The sequence below is a fragment of the Triticum aestivum genome, chromosome 3A (assembly GCF_018294505.1).
Source record: "Triticum aestivum cultivar Chinese Spring chromosome 3A, IWGSC CS RefSeq v2.1, whole genome shotgun sequence".
In the NCBI taxonomy this organism is placed as follows: Eukaryota; Viridiplantae; Streptophyta; class Magnoliopsida; order Poales; family Poaceae; genus Triticum; species Triticum aestivum.
In genome coordinates this window covers 6827186-6844184 of record NC_057800.1, presented here as the reverse complement: position 1 = coordinate 6844184, position 16999 = coordinate 6827186, and the positions used below count along the sequence as shown (strand labels likewise).

The window sequence follows — 16999 nt, the reverse complement described above, 5'->3', positions numbered from 1 at the left end:
TAAAATCATAAATTGACCTCTACAGATCCCCTATTAAAACTTCGACGCAGGCGATGTTTCGTTTTGTTCATCATTTACGGGCCTGTTTTAATTTTGGAAACATTTCAAAAAAATCATGTTTTTTTCATGAACATCTAGTTGATATTGTGATTTTTTTTTATGATATGCGATTTTTCTTTGAAATCATGAACAATTTATGATTTCTCAATAAATCTCGCAGATTTTTGAAATTTGGTTCTTTTGAAAATCCTGAATGATTGTAAAGAATGAAAAACAAAAACAGAATTAAAAAGGTAAAAAGCAAAAAACGAAACAGAAAACAGGCGCAACCAGCCGCACATGGGCGTGCCATGTACATTTTTTTCTAATTGATATCCCAGACTACTGGATTATTATTTTAAAAATCATGATTTTTTTATTTCATGAACATCTATTTGATATTCCGAATTTTTTCTATGATATGCAAAAAATATTTTGAAGTCATGAATATTTTATTACTTCTCAATAAATCCCGCAGCTTTTCGGAATTTTATTCTTTAAAAAATCCTGAATTAATTTAAATAAGAAAAAATAAAAACAGAAATAAGGAAATAAAAAGCAAAAAAAAGAATAGTAAACAGGCCCACCCCCAGCCAATTATGGGCCGGCCTATTAGCGCGCGGGGGTGGAAGACCTGCGTGGCAAAAAGGTGTAGGAACCAGGGATCGAACGCTGGTCTCCTGCGTGGTAGGCCGACGCCATGGCCATTGCGCTACCGGAGGATTGTGCAATATAAGTGTATCGCCCTGTAAGAAATAAACCTGCGGTGATTTTGAAATAAATCCGAATCATGTTACTTATGGATGGCATGGCGGGTAATTTATGCCAAATTCGAGGGCAATTTCTATGACGTACGGGCAGAAGCACTATTTGCTTTATTAGTAGGTAAAGATTATTATTATTATTATTATTATTATTATTATTATTATTATTATTATTATTATTATTATTATTATTATTAGGGATAGAAAACTAGCAAAAGAGTCCGTGCGTTGCAACGGGATAAAAAGAGCCCTTAGGTCATTTGTTCACCTTCAAATCAAGGTCACCTTGTGACTGCTCAATTGTATATACTCCCTCCATCCATCTATATAGGGCCTAATGCATTTTTGATGTAACTTTGACCGCATGTTAGAGCCAAAATATATGATTATGCAAGTTATAGACAAAGCATACTCTCAAATACGTACATGAAAGGTGCTTCCAATGATATAATTTTGACATTATACATCTCATATACAATTAATCTTAATAGTCAAAGACAATCTCGAAAAATGCATTAGGCCCTATATATGTGTGGATGGAGGGGGTAGCAGGTTTGCATTAAATATTAATTTGTCAACAATTTCTGGTATAGTTTTTCTTCTTGAAACTATAGGTGATAAAGATGTTAAATCGCTGAGAAAGGCATAATTGAGGATAAAAAAATCATAGAACCAGACATCAAAAAATGACAATCACCATCGAGTAATCACTGTGCAAGAAAGAGCAGCTAACTACCCTTGTTGTATGTAATATACAATGCATCAAGCCACTTAATATTTTTATGCATCATAATATCAATATAAGCCTATTAACAATTTGCATCCATGGTCAACAAACAACACAATGAATTACTATAGGGCATCCTCGTTAAAAACAGTCAACATGGAAAGATTGCTCCACTGATCATACATATATAAAAAAAACTCTTGGGCTCTCTCACCTGTATGGAGTGGATCGAGTTAATATAAGAATTCATCTTAACTGGCCACGTGGGTTTCTCTGCTACTTCAGCATGGTGTCTTTGATGATCCGCCATGTATGATTTATCTTGTGCAGTGCAATTTTTTGACCGAAAAGTGAAGAAAATATATAGTAGTCCGTACATTGACGCATGCATAGATCTCTGATCATAATTATCACGCATAAAGGTTTTACCAATGCATGGCTATTGTGTATGCACTTGTTTCGCAGGACTCCATTGCTCCATAACGTGCATGACCTTCTGCAAGTAGGCCATCCTGGTCGCGTCCACTGACATGTTGAGGCTTGCAGCATCAGCTCGTTCAGCTCATGTTAGAGCCTAAAGGCATACCCGATCAGTTTGGCGAGGAAGGCTGCCTCGTGCCCAACGTGGCCTCGAGGGTGGCGACCTTATTTACCACAGAGTGCCGAGATCTCCTGCACACAGCGATGCAGGACGCCGAAGCCTCCTCGAGCTCGGACAGCTAGATGGCGAGGCGAGCGGGGGGCGGGGGGAGTCGAAGGAGTACTTGTCGGGGGAATAATCGCGTCGAGTGTATCCTTGTGATGGTGACAGTGGCAACGGCGGAAGAGAGAGCTCACCGGATTCCGTGGTGACGGATGAGGCCGTGCCGCTGTGCAAGTTTGCATCGGCTAGGCCGGCGAGGTCGCACGCATGCATACATGTATGTTCATAGGTCATGCATGCATCGGTATGCTTGCTCTAGCCAGCTACCCGACCTGGATGGCGAATCGATGGCTTCCTGTTTCTCCTCCACTCCTGCAGAAGGGACCAATGGAAGCATAATTCCTCCCCCAGCCGTGCCACCTCTCGCGACCTTCTCATCGATCCCCTCCTTCCTGATTGGACGACATCTCCCCGAAGTGCGACTGGTGGAAGGCGTGAGCGGGGCCGATGATCTTGTGATTGGGGCTCGTACGGAGGTGGCGGATCGCATCGTGAGCACATGAGTTATCCGGGACAGCGCGAGTCATGGAGGCGAGGACGGATCGCAGGCGAGGCCTGCCATATGCTCAGAATTCTCGGGCGTATAGTTGGTTTTCTCCCCTGGCTGAAGTAATATATAGGTATGTGAGGGCAAGAGTTTGGATGCCGAACACTTCGATCTTGACCTCGGATCTGGAAAAAGGGATGTGCGGGGCGACGGAAAAAGAGGCAAGCGATTTTGTACTACAAAACGAACAACGTCACTACCAGAATTTACCCAATTGCCGACGGCCAAATCTATGCCGACGGCCCCCGTCGGCATCAACGGATCTATCCCGACGGCACAGGTCAGGCCGTCGGCGTAGAAAAGCCTTCGGCATACGTCCACCTATGCCGACAGGGGCCGTCGGCACAGATGGGCTGTCGGCATCCCAATAAATATGCCTACGGCGGCCGTCGGCATAGAGGCTGTCTTCGGCATATCTGTGTGCCCGACTGCCCGGGCGGCGACATCCTTTGACGGCGTGAAGCCTACGCCGACGGGGCCTAACGGTCGCCGTCGGCATATCTGCCACGTCATCGATCCGCGTGATCTGCCACGTCAACGATCCGTAACGCTCACTCGTCCGTGGGGTGGCATATCTATGCCGACAGCCTTGCCGTCGGCATAGGCTTGGCCCATGGACGGTCCCACGTCATCGATCCGCGCCATATGCCACGTCATCGATCCATGGCTCTACCCTTCTGTGGCTGTAGCTATGCCGACGGCATAGCCGTAGGCATAGATTTCTAATATTTTTTTTCATATTTTATTTATTTTCTCTTTTTCCTTTTTATTTTTTTCCTAAATAATTAGATTAACTTAAATGTGCCTTATATATATATATATCGATTTCCCACTCACGAGCGTCGCTTCCGTCGTGTTATGGAGAGGGGAGACGGGACAGGGTACCTGGGGGGGGTAGCAATGCCGCCAGGTGTTGCGGTGGGCCCTCCTACGGTTGTGGAAGCATGGTGGCAGGCGCAGGCACCCGGCACGCGGCTCCGGGGTGTGCCCCTCCCCTCACGGGCGTCGCTGCCGCCGTGTCCCGGAGGGGGGAAACGGCAACGTCGGGCCGACATGGAGGGAATCTTGGGGTGGGTTGGGTCGGGACTATGTTGGGGGTGTAGCTATGGGCTGGGCTATGACAACCAGGTGAAAAGGTCCACCGGTCAAACCCCGTGCGGTGAAAGCCAAAGGGCTAGACCCGGCGGTCGTCTGTGTCAGGGTTAGACGGGACGGTGTACCTGGGGGGTAGCAATGCCGCGAGGTGTCGCAGTGGGCCCTCCTACGGTTGTGGAAGCGTAGTGGCAGGCTCAGGCACCCGACACGTGGCTCCGGGGTGTGCCCCCCTCACGGGCGTCGCTGCCACCATGTCACAGAGAGGGGAAACGGCCACGTCGGGCCGACACGGAGGGAATCTTGGGGTGGGTTGGGCCGGGACGGTGTTGGGGGGTCTAGCTATGGGCTGGGCTATGAAAACCAGGTGAAAAGGTCCACCGGTCAAACCCCGTCCGGCGAAAGTCAAAGGGCTAGACCCAGCGGTCGTCTTTGTCAGGGTTAGACGGGACGGGGTACCTGGGGGTAGCAATGCCGCTAGGCGTTGCGGTGGGCCCTCCTACGGTTGTGGAAGCATGGTGGCAGGCGCAGGCACCCAACACGCGGCTCAGGGGAGTGCCCCCCTCACGGTTGAGGTCCCGGTGCGACGCTCCGGTGCCATTGCTACCCCCAGGGCCCCCGTCCCCCCATGGCCCTCAATGCCACCGGAGCGTCGCACCGGGCCCTCATACATGCGGGGTGGGGTGGTAGCATGTCCGAAGATGCGGAACGCGTCTCCGGGGCGTGGCCCCCCCTCACGGACGGCGATGACACGGTAGTAGACGTTCTGCGGTAAAGATGCGGCGTCAATATTACTAAATACTCGGAGCGCAAATAAAATCATGATTTTTTTTTTGCACGACGTGGGCACATGTGCTATAGGAACGATGGTATTTTTTCATAATTTTTGGTGATGGAGAAGTCTCCGAAAAATTCCCTCTACGCGGATTGCCCTTCGCGCGTCTACGGCTGTGGCCGGCGGCCTCCGGGGGCTAGCATGCCGCCAAATCTTGCGCCGGCAGCCTCTCACAAGTCTGGAAGTGTTGTCGCGGTTGCAAACGCCCGGCACGCGTGTCCGGGGTGTGCCCCCCCCCTCACGGATGGCGCTGCCGCCGGCACCTGGAGGGGGGGAAACGGACGCGTGGGGTCTACACGGAGGGGATCTTGCTATGGTTCTGGCCCGGATGTTGCTCCAAAGTGTTCCTATGGGCTGACCTAACACAACCGGGTGGGGAGGTCCACTGGTCAAAGCTCGTCCGTGCAAAGTCAAAGGGCTAGATCCCGTGGTCAAACGCTACAGGGTTAGGTGGGACGGGGGCACTGGGGGGTAGCAATGCCATCGGAGCGTCGCACCGGGCCCTCATACATGCGGGGTGGTGTGGTGGCATGTCCGAAGAGGCGGGACGCGTGTCCGGGGCGTGGCCCCCCCTCACGGACGGCGATGACACGGTAGTAGACGTTCTGCGGTAATGATGCGGCGTCAATATTACTAAATACTCGGAGCGCGATAAAATCATGAGTTTTTTTGCACGATGCGGGCACATGTGCTATAGGAACGATGGTATTTTTTCATAATTTTTGGTGATGGAGAAGTCTCCGAAAAATTCCCTCTACGCGGATTGCCCTTCGCGCGTCTACGGGTGTGGCCGGCGGCCTCCGGGGGCTAGCATGCCGCCAAATCTTGCATAGGCGGCCACTCACAAGTCTGGAAGTGTTGTGGCGGTTACAAACGCCCGAAACGCGTGTCCGGGGTGTGCCCCCCTCACGGACGGCGCCGCCGCCGGCACCTAGAGGAGGGAAACGGACGCGTGGGGTCCACATGGAGGGGATCTTGCTGTGGGTCTGGCCCGGATGTTGCTCCAAAGTGTTCCTATGGGCTGACCTAACACAACCGGGTGGGGAGGTCCACTGGTCAAAGCCCGTCCGTGCAAAGTCAAAGGGCTAGATCCCGTGGTCAAACGCTACAGGGTTAGGCGGGACGGGGGCACTGGGGGGATAGCAATGCCACCGGAGCATCGCACCGGGCCCTCATACATGCGGGGTGGTGTGGTGGCATGTCCGAAGAGGCGGGACGCGTCTCCGGGGCATGGCCCCCCCTCACGGACGGTGATGACACGGTAGTAGACATTCTGCGGTAACAATGCGGCGTCAATATTACTAAATACTCGGAGCGCGATAAAATCATGAGTTTTTTTGCACGACGCGGGCACATGTGCTATAGGAACGATGGTATTTTTTCATAATTTTTGGTGATGGAGAAGTCTCCGAAAAATTCCCTCTACGCGGATTGCCCTTCGCGCGTCTACGGCTGTGGCTGGCGGCCTCCGGGGGCTAGCATGCCGCCAAATCTTGCGTAGGCGGCCAAATCTTGCGTAGGCGGCCTCCGGTGGCAGGTACGTCGCCTCCTTCTCCACCGTGTTCCGGATTAACCTCTACCGCACCAACGCGACAAGCAAGGGCGAAGGCCTCGCGTTCGCCGTCGCGTCCAGCAACGGCGGCGGCGGCCTGCCCCCCGGCAGCCACGGCGGGTACCTAGGCCTCACCAACGCGTCCATGGACGGCAACCCCGCCAACGGGTTCGCGGTCGTGGAGCTGGACAGGGTGAAGCAGCCCTACAACCTCGATGACAACCACGTCGGCCTCGACGTGAACGGCGTCCGCTGCACCCACGCCACCTCGCTCACGCCCTTCGGCATCCAGCTCGCTCCCATCGACACCACAGTCAACGACGGCTTCTACATGGTCTGGGTCAACTACGACGGTGCGTCGCGGCGCGCGCGGGCGTACGTCGCCATGGCGTGGCCTTGCTCGATGCGCCGCTGGACCTCTCGGCAGTGCTCCTCGGCAAGCGGGCCTACTTCGGCTTCTCATCGTTCACCGGCGTCAAGTACCAGTTCAACTGCGTGCCCATGTGGAACATGACGGTGGAGAGGCTCCCCGGTTGATATGGGCTGTTTCTTCGCTTGGCCTTTTCTCGATGGGTTGTTTCATTCGTTTTCTTGGTGCCGAACGATCCGAGCGAAATCTATCAACGCTTTAGTACCACCTCGCGTATATGTTTTAAATTTAAACTAAAAGCGTAAATTCATATGAAGAAAGCGTATTGTGACGATGAACCCATGGAGTCAATTCGTGCTTTATTATTAGGGACTAGGAAACATGCCCGTGCATTGCAACGGGAAAAATAAAATATATCATAGGCCTGTACGCCAAACACACACACCCTCGTCTCCCACACACAACAACGCGTCCATGTCCTCTATTTCAACACAACGCCCAACACACGTCACAGCTTATCCTACACACAATCAACAGATTGTTTACCTGCATAAAAAGGTAGTACTAAACTAATTGGAAATTTTCAAGAGGGGATGAGCGTTCGTGTGTAACTAATGCTATGTTGCAGTTGCGAGTGGGATTGTTTGATTACTTTTTCCTAGGAAACAAAGGAAGAAAAAACTTGTCAGCATAAGACAAGCATGAACAAATTAAAGAGCTAAAATGTAGCCCATTGGCTTCCTGTCCACCAGCTCTGTCTAAACCTGGCAGAACAATAATTTTAAGGCTTGAAGGTAAGGCTGAGCTTGAATTAATATATAAACTATTCAAAATCAAGAAGATGAGAGGGGAAGGGAGAAAATAATAGAACAGTGCCATGAGAACCACAAAACTGTGTCTGATTTATGGTCGACACGCTGTGGCAACCATCGGATGCAGTTGGCCAGCACTTCTACCCCACTCAAGTAGAGTGTCATGTGCATATCGGCCAAGAAACGTTGTGTGCACGACATTTTTTAAATAATACTAGCAAAAGGGCCCGTGCGTTGCAACGGGAGAAAAAAAATCATAATCTTCAATAGCTATGACCATATTTTGTTCACATTTCATCGCATGATTTTGAAAATTTATTAAGAAATGCAAGAAAGTGTTTCTTAAAATTTATTCACAAATTGAAGAAATGTTCAAAATTTTAAAAAAATATCATGGTGGTAAAACAACTTGGTAATTCAATCCACCTTCTGAATCCAACTAATCCAGGCTTGCCACCGCCGTCAATGGCACATCCGGCTCATGAAAGGATAAATAGCAACAAAATGTTTAAGCACCACTTGTGTGTTTGTACATAACTATGGAGTAGAAAACAACGAAAATGTTTCATTCACTTGCTTCCTACTGAACTGTTGTCTTCTGAAAAGCTATGCCAAGTGTACTACTTCTGAGAAACAACCACCTAAAGAACATTAAAAAATATTAAAGCATAATGCTACAATTTTCAGACTGTTGGCACAAAGGTTAGATCTATCATTGTGACAATCTATTGCCAGATAAATCAGTTACTTAAGTGCAGCAATTATATAACTTATGCTGCATCACCCAAAAAAATTAGTATAGCAAAAAGGCATGGATTGGAAACTTTGTCCACAATCATCTACTGGAAAAAGAAATTAGAAGGACAATGTCTGTCGATTATACACACACACAGGGGGATCTAGAAGAAGATTATACACACACAGGGGGATCTAGAAGAAGAAAAAGCGGATCACCTGTAGGTGCTATAGCTTTGTAGAAGGTAAAACCTTAGAGGCACACTAAGTAAAATTCAATGTGTGTAAACTGATCTGACAGGTGAAACTTTAATTCAACAAACATGGCAATCACTAACTGCATTATAGTCAAGAGATTGTATCACTAAGTTGCCTCTTCTAAGCAATAATGGTAGCAGTTGCGTGCAAGGTGGGAAAGCTTAACTTTTCGATAAGCAGACATGCTTGATTATATGATCTAAACAATAACCTTGTTATATTACCTAACTATATAAGGGTGACTAAAACTTAAAGTCCATTAAGAAGTAGAAGGTCACATGTTGCGGAACAAGACCAGGCTTGAATTTCCAAACGTTTATCAAATGGCGTTATCATCTGTAGCAGAGCAGTATAGTCAGAAGCAAAAACAATGCAACTAAGCAATCATGAAGGACAAAGAGGTAAAAACTAATACAGAGTACTACAGAGAACTACCAATATTACTGATAAATACCGAAGCGAAAGAAGCACCCCCTAGATTGACTGTAACCAGATTAACAAAGTTAATAAGTAGATCATCCTGGATTGACCATATACAATATTTGTTACAACACAAAGTTAAAGAAACTACCACTCTTGTTCTAGAAGGCTAGAAGTTCTCACATTAATTGAAAACAAAGAGGCAGATCTCCACCGCTTGTTATGGTGGTGCAGAAGTGCAAGTTAATCAGATAAAAATATGTATCAAAATTGTTATAGCTATATAAGACGAAATTGTATGACACTTCCATCATTGTTTACTCTGCCAAAATATTTACTCTGACCTCGAATGACACTCATGAACAAATCTAGAACTAATTGCAAGCTGCAACAATGTGAGCACGGTCTATATTACCGTAAAGGACAGAGAAGAGAAAATATACAAAAAAGAGAAGATATTTGTACAGTAAGGAAAACTAACCATGAATAGATTAACCTTAAGACACACAATAGGGATAAGACAGGAGTTTGTTCAGTAGATTTACCATTGATCCAAAAAGTTATTAGTAGGCTTAAGACACATGCATCAGGCATAACAGAGAATGAATGCCAAACAAATCACCCAACGTAGTATGTAAAATTTGTGCAACACCTTTTGTATCATCTTGACAATTGATCCGAACCTGCATCCTTCTGAATCTATAGAAGTAACGACCACTATGTCCTACACATCATTGTCCTCTTCATCACTGCAACCTGGATCTATTACAGTAGTAAACTTTATGCAATTATACCTTTTGTATTCTCCCAGCGTTTGGTCTAAACTTGTGCCGTTCTTTAGAAGCAGCAACTACATGTGCATGTCCTATATAGCATTCTCCTCTACGTCACGTATAGCACTTACTTGAACTTTTCGAGGACCTTGCATGCCTGTTGTAAACCTCCTGGATTTTTCAAATTTGGAGCAGGTGTTGTCCCTCTGTCATCCATGCTTGCCGTTCTTTACTCCTTAAGCCTAGTAATCAGACATATCAAGTATTATGAACAGAAAAAGGAAGATTAGATGGACAATGCTACAATCAGTGACGCTAAGGTGTCTATCCTGAATTTCATCAATAAACAGCGTGTGACACACAGTTGTAAATATATTGATTGGAGGAGCACACACCTGAAGCAAGTATTGTTGTTGCTAATGTTTCAATCAGTGACGCTAAGGAGCGCCGCAAGTTTGTTATTCAGATCGGTGATGGAAGCTCAGATGCTCACCGCTCCAGGACTGTAAGACCAGAAATGGTGTCCTTGTCAGGCAGCCGGCCGTCTCGGTTGGTAGCTGTCCAACGTAGTGCACTGCTACTTGTCGAAGAGATGCTCCTGGAACCACCACAAGCCTCCTCGTGTCGCCCTTCACGTCTTCACCAGTCCAGGGGCTACCTCCTCCAATGCACAAGATGCAGTTTACTAAGTGCCAAAATCAAAAGTTTGACCCTGCAGAGATGAAGGCTTCAGAAGACCAACATGGTAGCGAGCATATTAGCACCGAATACAGAATTATAGCGTGCAAATGTCGCATTGAATATGCATAATTACAATTTTACAGGGCCAGAAAAATGACACTGTAGTTCACTAATGTGGTTAGAGGTTTGTGCATCCAACCATCCAAGTAAGCGTGCTTATAACCTTAACATACAAAGTTTGCATTCATTCAAGTTAGGAGAAAAATACTACCAAAATAAACTAATTTCCTCTTAAAGGTTATAACCAGAAAAATTCTCACATGTCGCTTAATTAAAATTCTATGCAATAGTTTATTGAGCATTTATGCGTACTCTGAAAAAGCTATGAATATAATTTTTATGCTGAATATAAGAATGCCAATAGCCTGAAAAAGCTATGAATACCTTTTTATGTTGAATATAAGAATGCCAATAGCCATGACACTCAATAGGAGACACACATCCCAAAGAAAAAATGATGTTACTAAGCCATTTAAATTTTGGCATTTATTCCCAACTTCAGATAGGCGCATTCCATAAAGGAAACACTTCATTGGAATCTTTCCAGTCACGTCACATCATAGAACACGCCCTGCAGAAATGTAAGAAATATACACAATGGACATCAAATAGCTGAACAGGAAAGACACGAGAAACCTCAGACCAGATAAGTAAAATTTGATGGTCCATAAAATCCCTTTAGAAGACATAAGAAGGTTTATGCTCTCAATAATGTCCAAGAAAACCTAACATGCGAGAAGAACAGAATGTAAAAATGAGATGACATTAAAGAAAACAAAGAAACAAAAACAGAGGAAAATATGGGCCATTGTTCTAACACGAATGCTGGTTCATGTACAATATGTATTAGAACTGAGATGCATTTTAAAATGTATGTAGGATGATGGCATTGCTAGTAGCCCCCGCTCTGATAGGAACCTAGGACCATTATAAATGTTGGTGCTATGTTTTTTTTCTGAATACAACTGAAGCCTCCCTACAATTTAATTCAAATACCTCATTCTTCTTGTACACAATACCATCTCTTCTCCAACCAACAACACCGATAACTTGCAGGGTCGCATTTAGAACAGGCTTATCTGAAGGCTATCAATATAGAGAAAAGGATATGTGATTTAGTTACTTACCTAGAAAATAAATAGGAACATACATAATTATTTTTGTAAATCCAATACAGCAGACTCATTATTCATATACTCCTGACCTTGGAGGAAAATGGCGACCGTACACGTTCCTGGGTTATGTATAACTTCAAAAATTTAGGTGAGAGATTCTAAGGATAACCAAAGTCCATAATCTCTGCACTGTTGCACAGAGTCAATATTACAAACAAAAAACATTCCATGGTGGAAAGTGAAGCAGCAAGCAAAGTCCAAAACTGGATGTGCCCTTACCATCAAGAAGTTTGTATATTAGCACCAAGTTATTCCTGATAGCATCTTGATCAAAAGTTCCACCAAAGTAGGACTTGAAGAGGGCCACTGCCTGATAATTTCAAATAATCTTCAGCAGAAATAACGGCGAATGAGATAGGTCATATTAAAATACCATAGGGGCTCCCCTACTGTTCCGAGGTCAAAAAGATAGGACATATTAAATTGCTGATAAGAATGTCAATGTGTACAGAGTAGGATCTATACATTGAATTAGCAACTGTAATTTCATCACTGAATCATCTTTGTCCTAACATACAAATTAAACTAACTCCTAGCCCAATCCTCTCGGTAAATCATATAGAGCACAAAGGGTTCTGTTATTCATTTAGTCCTATCAAAGTATTCGCAAAAGTGATGAACATGGAACATCAAACCACCTAGGCATTGTAAATTTCTAGAAGTACTTTTTAGTACCACTTGCTTAAACCCTGTAGAGTTTGCCGATTCTGATGTACCATCACCAGTAACTTTTCGAAATAGAAAATTCCAGTCGCCAAACAAAGCCAAACATCGATACCATTATTAGATGGCATGATCATTTACACCTCTTGGATTGAGATGAACATTATCTTACACTTTGACAGAGCAAAAATAGGTAACTACAGAAACTAATCTGGCCTGTTAAGTAACTACTACATTCTGTTGCTTTGAATAGACTTGTGTTCTTCTATGCTCACTCATATATCCTCAGTTTTAATGACCAAAGTTTCTCAAAGTCGTCTAAGTATTCTACTATCTGGGTGAATTATTTATTTCTCTAAACCAAATGAGGTTAAGTATTTCAAGCGTCTAGCACATTTGAATTGCAGAGAGAGAACAAGCAAATCTTTACCTAATTTAAGTAAAAAATTAGAAGAGCAGCCGTGGGAGAACTTAAACCTATTCTTGCCTCCAGATTTCTCTTGAGGGGGGTGGGGATGTATATATATGAAGGGTATGATTCATCATCGGCTGGCAGGGATCTCCGCCTGATCCGGTGACCTGGAGAGGATATGGCGCGGTGGGGAGTAGGGGCGCGGGCTTCTGCTCCGCCGTTAACCCCCGTGGTGTGCACGACGAGACGACGTCGTCTCCATTGTAGAGGGCTCACCGCTTTAGGGAAAGGTAGTAGACAACAGCTCCTCCAACTCTGGCCGTGGCCGGCATGGCACTGGATCCGGCGACCTAGAGAGGATGTGCCACGGTGGGGAGGAGGAGCGCTCCGGTGGCAACGACAGCGGGGCCCGGTCGGATCCGGCCGGGGGTGGATCCATTTGCAGCGGATTTGGCGTGGGGGCGGCCGGATCCGGCGAGATTGAGGGTCGGCGGCACCATGGAGGCCCCTGTCCAGCAAGAAAGAGGGAGAGAGGTGAGAGGAGATTGAGAAGAAGGAGGAGAAGCGAGAGGGGCGAGGCAGCGAAGCAGACGAAGGTCTGGCGGTGAAGGTCGCCGATGGCGGGGCGTGGCGGAGGGGTGGGGTCGCCGGCGAGGCGGCTTGCGGACGCGAGGGGAGCGAGGGCAGGCGGGAGCTTGCGGGCGCGAGGGGAGCGAGGGCAGGCGGGAGCTGCGGGCGGCGGCGCGGTCCGCTTCGCGCCCGTGCGGGATTAGAGGGGCTTTTTTGTAAAATTGAAATGTTATATAGAGACCTACTAAAACAGGGACTGCGGGTTAATTTCTTATAAACCAAGGGACTTTTATGCAAAATCGCTAGCGACGACGGACGCCCAGAAACAGTAACTGCTTTATTATTAGTATATATATATATATATATATATATATATATATATATATATATATATATATAAGTATTAGGGAAGATATAGTATGATTTCGGAAGTAAGAAAATGCACATGTTGCAAAAATACCCTCTTATATAGTATGATTTCAGACTATGATTTCAAAAGAAAGGGAGCTTCTCGTTGTACACAACTACAATTATTCTCTTTGTCTCCCAAAGTTTAGCCAACTATTTTGGTTACGTCCCAAAATTTGAAATTTGTGCCGACGTCTATACATTTAATCTATTGTATGTCTGTATCTAAAGAGCAGATGGCAAGATAATTTATTTCATGGAAAATGCATTGTAGTCTAAGTCAAGAAAACATGCAAATACATTGGCTATCTTCGCCTGCGTATATGCTGGCCACAATTTGTTAGTCCGTTGCTTCATGATTTTAGCCGCCAACAACTCTTGCTGCATACACAGATTGTGTGCCTTTTGATCAGCTAGCTTGGGCTTGTCCTGTGTACGTCGCCATGTATAATAGGAGATTGATCATCCCAGAAAGTGAGGAGCACCAGGACATACCTTTCGAACTCTAGCTTCTGGACGACAATACCATTCAGCAAAAGCTCTGAGTCAAATATTCCCAAACCTGAAATGCCAAGAAATTGCAGAATTTATACATAAATTCGAGGGATAGGTATGCATTCTGCATAATACTAAAATAACTACAAAATATGCATGTTTAAAAACATCAAGGTTGTGATACACTAATCTGATTATTCCGATGGAGCTCAGACTTGTAGGTAGAAATAGGGGACTGGTGTATACTGCAGTAACATCTACTAAAGTCGACCATTACTCCAAGATCAAAATGTGATAATCATAATATAAGTTTGCTTCATGGAAAAATTGAAACATATTTTCTTGTACTCTGCTGACAGCTATACTTGGTCATAAGATAACCAACATGTATTTTGACAAACTGATTAGTATTTTTATCTACTTTTTTGTGACCGGAATGTCCATTGAGGCAGGCAGGCAGAGGCATACAGGGGCTTTGTAGCGTTGGCCTGATGTAATGTATAGAGGTGCCAACTGTTAGTCATCTGGGAAAGAAGATGTGTTCATCAAGAGCCTAGACTCGTCTTTTCCCCAACTCTGTAGCCAGTTTAGGTTGGAAAATTCGTGAAGAATGCTTCAATCATCATCTGCACGAGTTTCTCCATTGCTTACATCTGCATGTACATACTGACATGGAGTAACTCTCATGGTAGCAAGAAATTTTAATTTCCACTGACGTGCAAACAAAGTATTAACACAACTGGAGCAAAGAAGATCACAGAGATGAAAAAATGATCATCAGTATAGATAAAAAATAGGACGGGTGAATAAAATGTTCTAACCTTTCAAATTGAGGTGCATTAGTAAGAAAACTGAAACTTCTTACCCTGTTGTTTGCACAAGTAGCAGGCTTTCCTAGGTTTGGATCACTCCAAGAAATCAATGGGTAAATTGCGGCAGCTGCTATGTTCTGCGGATTGTGCCGAAATACGAAGTGGTTAAGACATCGACATAGGGATGGATTGCATTGCAAATTCGACAGCCAACAACGACGGGAGCACGTCTCTGAAGAAAAAACAAATCCACGATATGATCTCTACTCTCTGATAGACGGTGGAGAAAGTAGATGGAGAGCGCCATCACCAGCACTGGCGGAGCTCTGTCTAGGCTGCAGAGGCAACGAAGCGGGTCCATCTCCGGCGCGCACATCCAGGTGTCCACCGGCAGGCGGCATGCCCTGTCGAGCCGGCCCCGGTGCTCTGTCAAGGCTATTAGTGCAGTAGCAGGTCGCTGCACACACCTGCTCGCTTGCTTTATGCCCCTGTATCGCTTCTCAGCATAGTGAAATAAGCTTTCTAACAATCTGAATCAACATAATGGAACTCGGTTTAAACTGTCAGTCCAAGTTAGGATTGATATACTTAACACAAAACACAATTGAGACATACAACATCAGAATGGTGTAACAGTTCTCTACCGCAATGCACATTTTAAAAGATTGGCACTTTGAAAAACTTCATTGCCTCCCTAGGATGGCAATAGCACGGACCTCGACACGTATGTCGCATATTGCTTTCAAGATCAGTAAGCGAGTCGATGGTTCAAGCTCCTTGTACAATTCAATTTCAGCTCTGCACAAGATCGAACAATTAGAAAAACTATGAAGATAAGACTGAATCTGAATATCTGATCAAGCAATTCTCATGTACAGGACTAAGCCATGTGATGCAACTATTGGTACATCACCTTCTGCAACCTGCAGTTTGGATCTCTATTAGTTTAGTGAATGGAATATCAATACTGGCATTAAATTGTTTCCAACATAACCAATCCCAGAGATGCTGGCTGAACAACATGTATTGCCTAAGCAGAGCATGTGATCAAATACAGTGCCAATCAAATCTACTCTAGTAAATCAATGAATGAAGTATGTTCCAGCGATGAAATAGCAGGCATCAGCCATGCTGCTACTGTACCATGTGCTCAAATAGTCAATGTAAGAAAACTAAAGATTAGCAGTAAATTCCTAGAAGCCTAAGCGAAGAAGCAAACCCAGTACGCCGATCTGCCGGCCGCTGGGGGTAGGGTATGATGGTAGAAAAGGGACACGCACGTGGAGGAAGTTGAGGACGGAACCGAGCTCCCACATACAGCAGAGCCACCACCGTGCCAGCTCCGCGGGCGCTTCGGGCTCCGACACAAGCGGCGCCTCGTCCGCCGCGGCACCCGCTGCAGCTTGGCGACGCGGCCGTTCTACCGGCCAGCACAGAAAACAATTTTACTGTCAAATTTCATCAAACACTTTGCATGCCTTGAAATAGGAATATTATGGTAGGGGGAGTGGGATCCAGGGAAGCGGTGGGCAGGGGAGGTGAGAGAGCGTGTTTTTCTGAGAAAGAGGTGACGTGAGGGAAGAGAGAGATGCTATGAGAGAGAGAAAGAAGTGTGTTTTCTGAGAAAGAGAGCACACAGAAAACATTTTTTTTATGAGAGGTGATGTGAGAGCGTATTTTTTCTGAGAAAAAGGTGATGTGAGACAGAAGAGAGGTGCTATGAGAGAGAGAGAGCAGAGAGAAAGAGCATGTTTTTAGAGATAGAGAGCATATAACATTTTCTCGTGAGAGAGAGGTGATGTGAGAGATGAAGGAGCAGAGGTGTTGTGTGAGAGAAATGAGAAGAGAGAGAGAGGTGACGTGCGTGAGTGAAAAAAAAGATGTCATTTAAAGGTGAGAAAGTGCACGGACAAACATATGACCACTGCAGCAAGGAGTGCACTGCTCCTCCTCTGTTAATTACTGGCAAGCTCTGACAGACCATGGATATTTGAGACATCTCGTCCACTATTTTCAAATCTAGGCACACATCCAAATACACTAAAGCCCACATTGGACGGCTATGATAGAGGGTACCGTGTAGCCCGTCCTACAAA

General features: G+C 45.6%; 1 long non-coding RNA gene across 9 annotated transcripts; it reads right to left on the bottom strand.

Annotated features, from left to right (window-relative positions):
- Positions 1 to 9026: 9026 nt before the first annotated feature.
- LOC123059760 (uncharacterized) lies at positions 9027 to 16342 on the bottom strand. Of its 9 annotated transcripts, none has more exons than XR_006427561.1 (12): positions 16184 to 16342; positions 15817 to 15826; positions 15548 to 15701; positions 15214 to 15433; positions 14957 to 15135; positions 14560 to 14744; positions 14092 to 14158; positions 11763 to 11871; positions 11573 to 11672; positions 11365 to 11454; positions 10023 to 10339; positions 9027 to 9869 (listed from the first exon to the last, which is right to left on the bottom strand). It is a non-coding gene; the product is annotated as an uncharacterized lncRNA (long non-coding RNA). The 9 variants fall into 9 exon arrangements; XR_006427562.1 differs by having other exon boundaries at positions 14560 to 14717; XR_006427556.1 differs by having other exon boundaries at positions 14560 to 15135.
- Between the last annotated feature and the right edge of the window lie 657 nt (positions 16343 to 16999).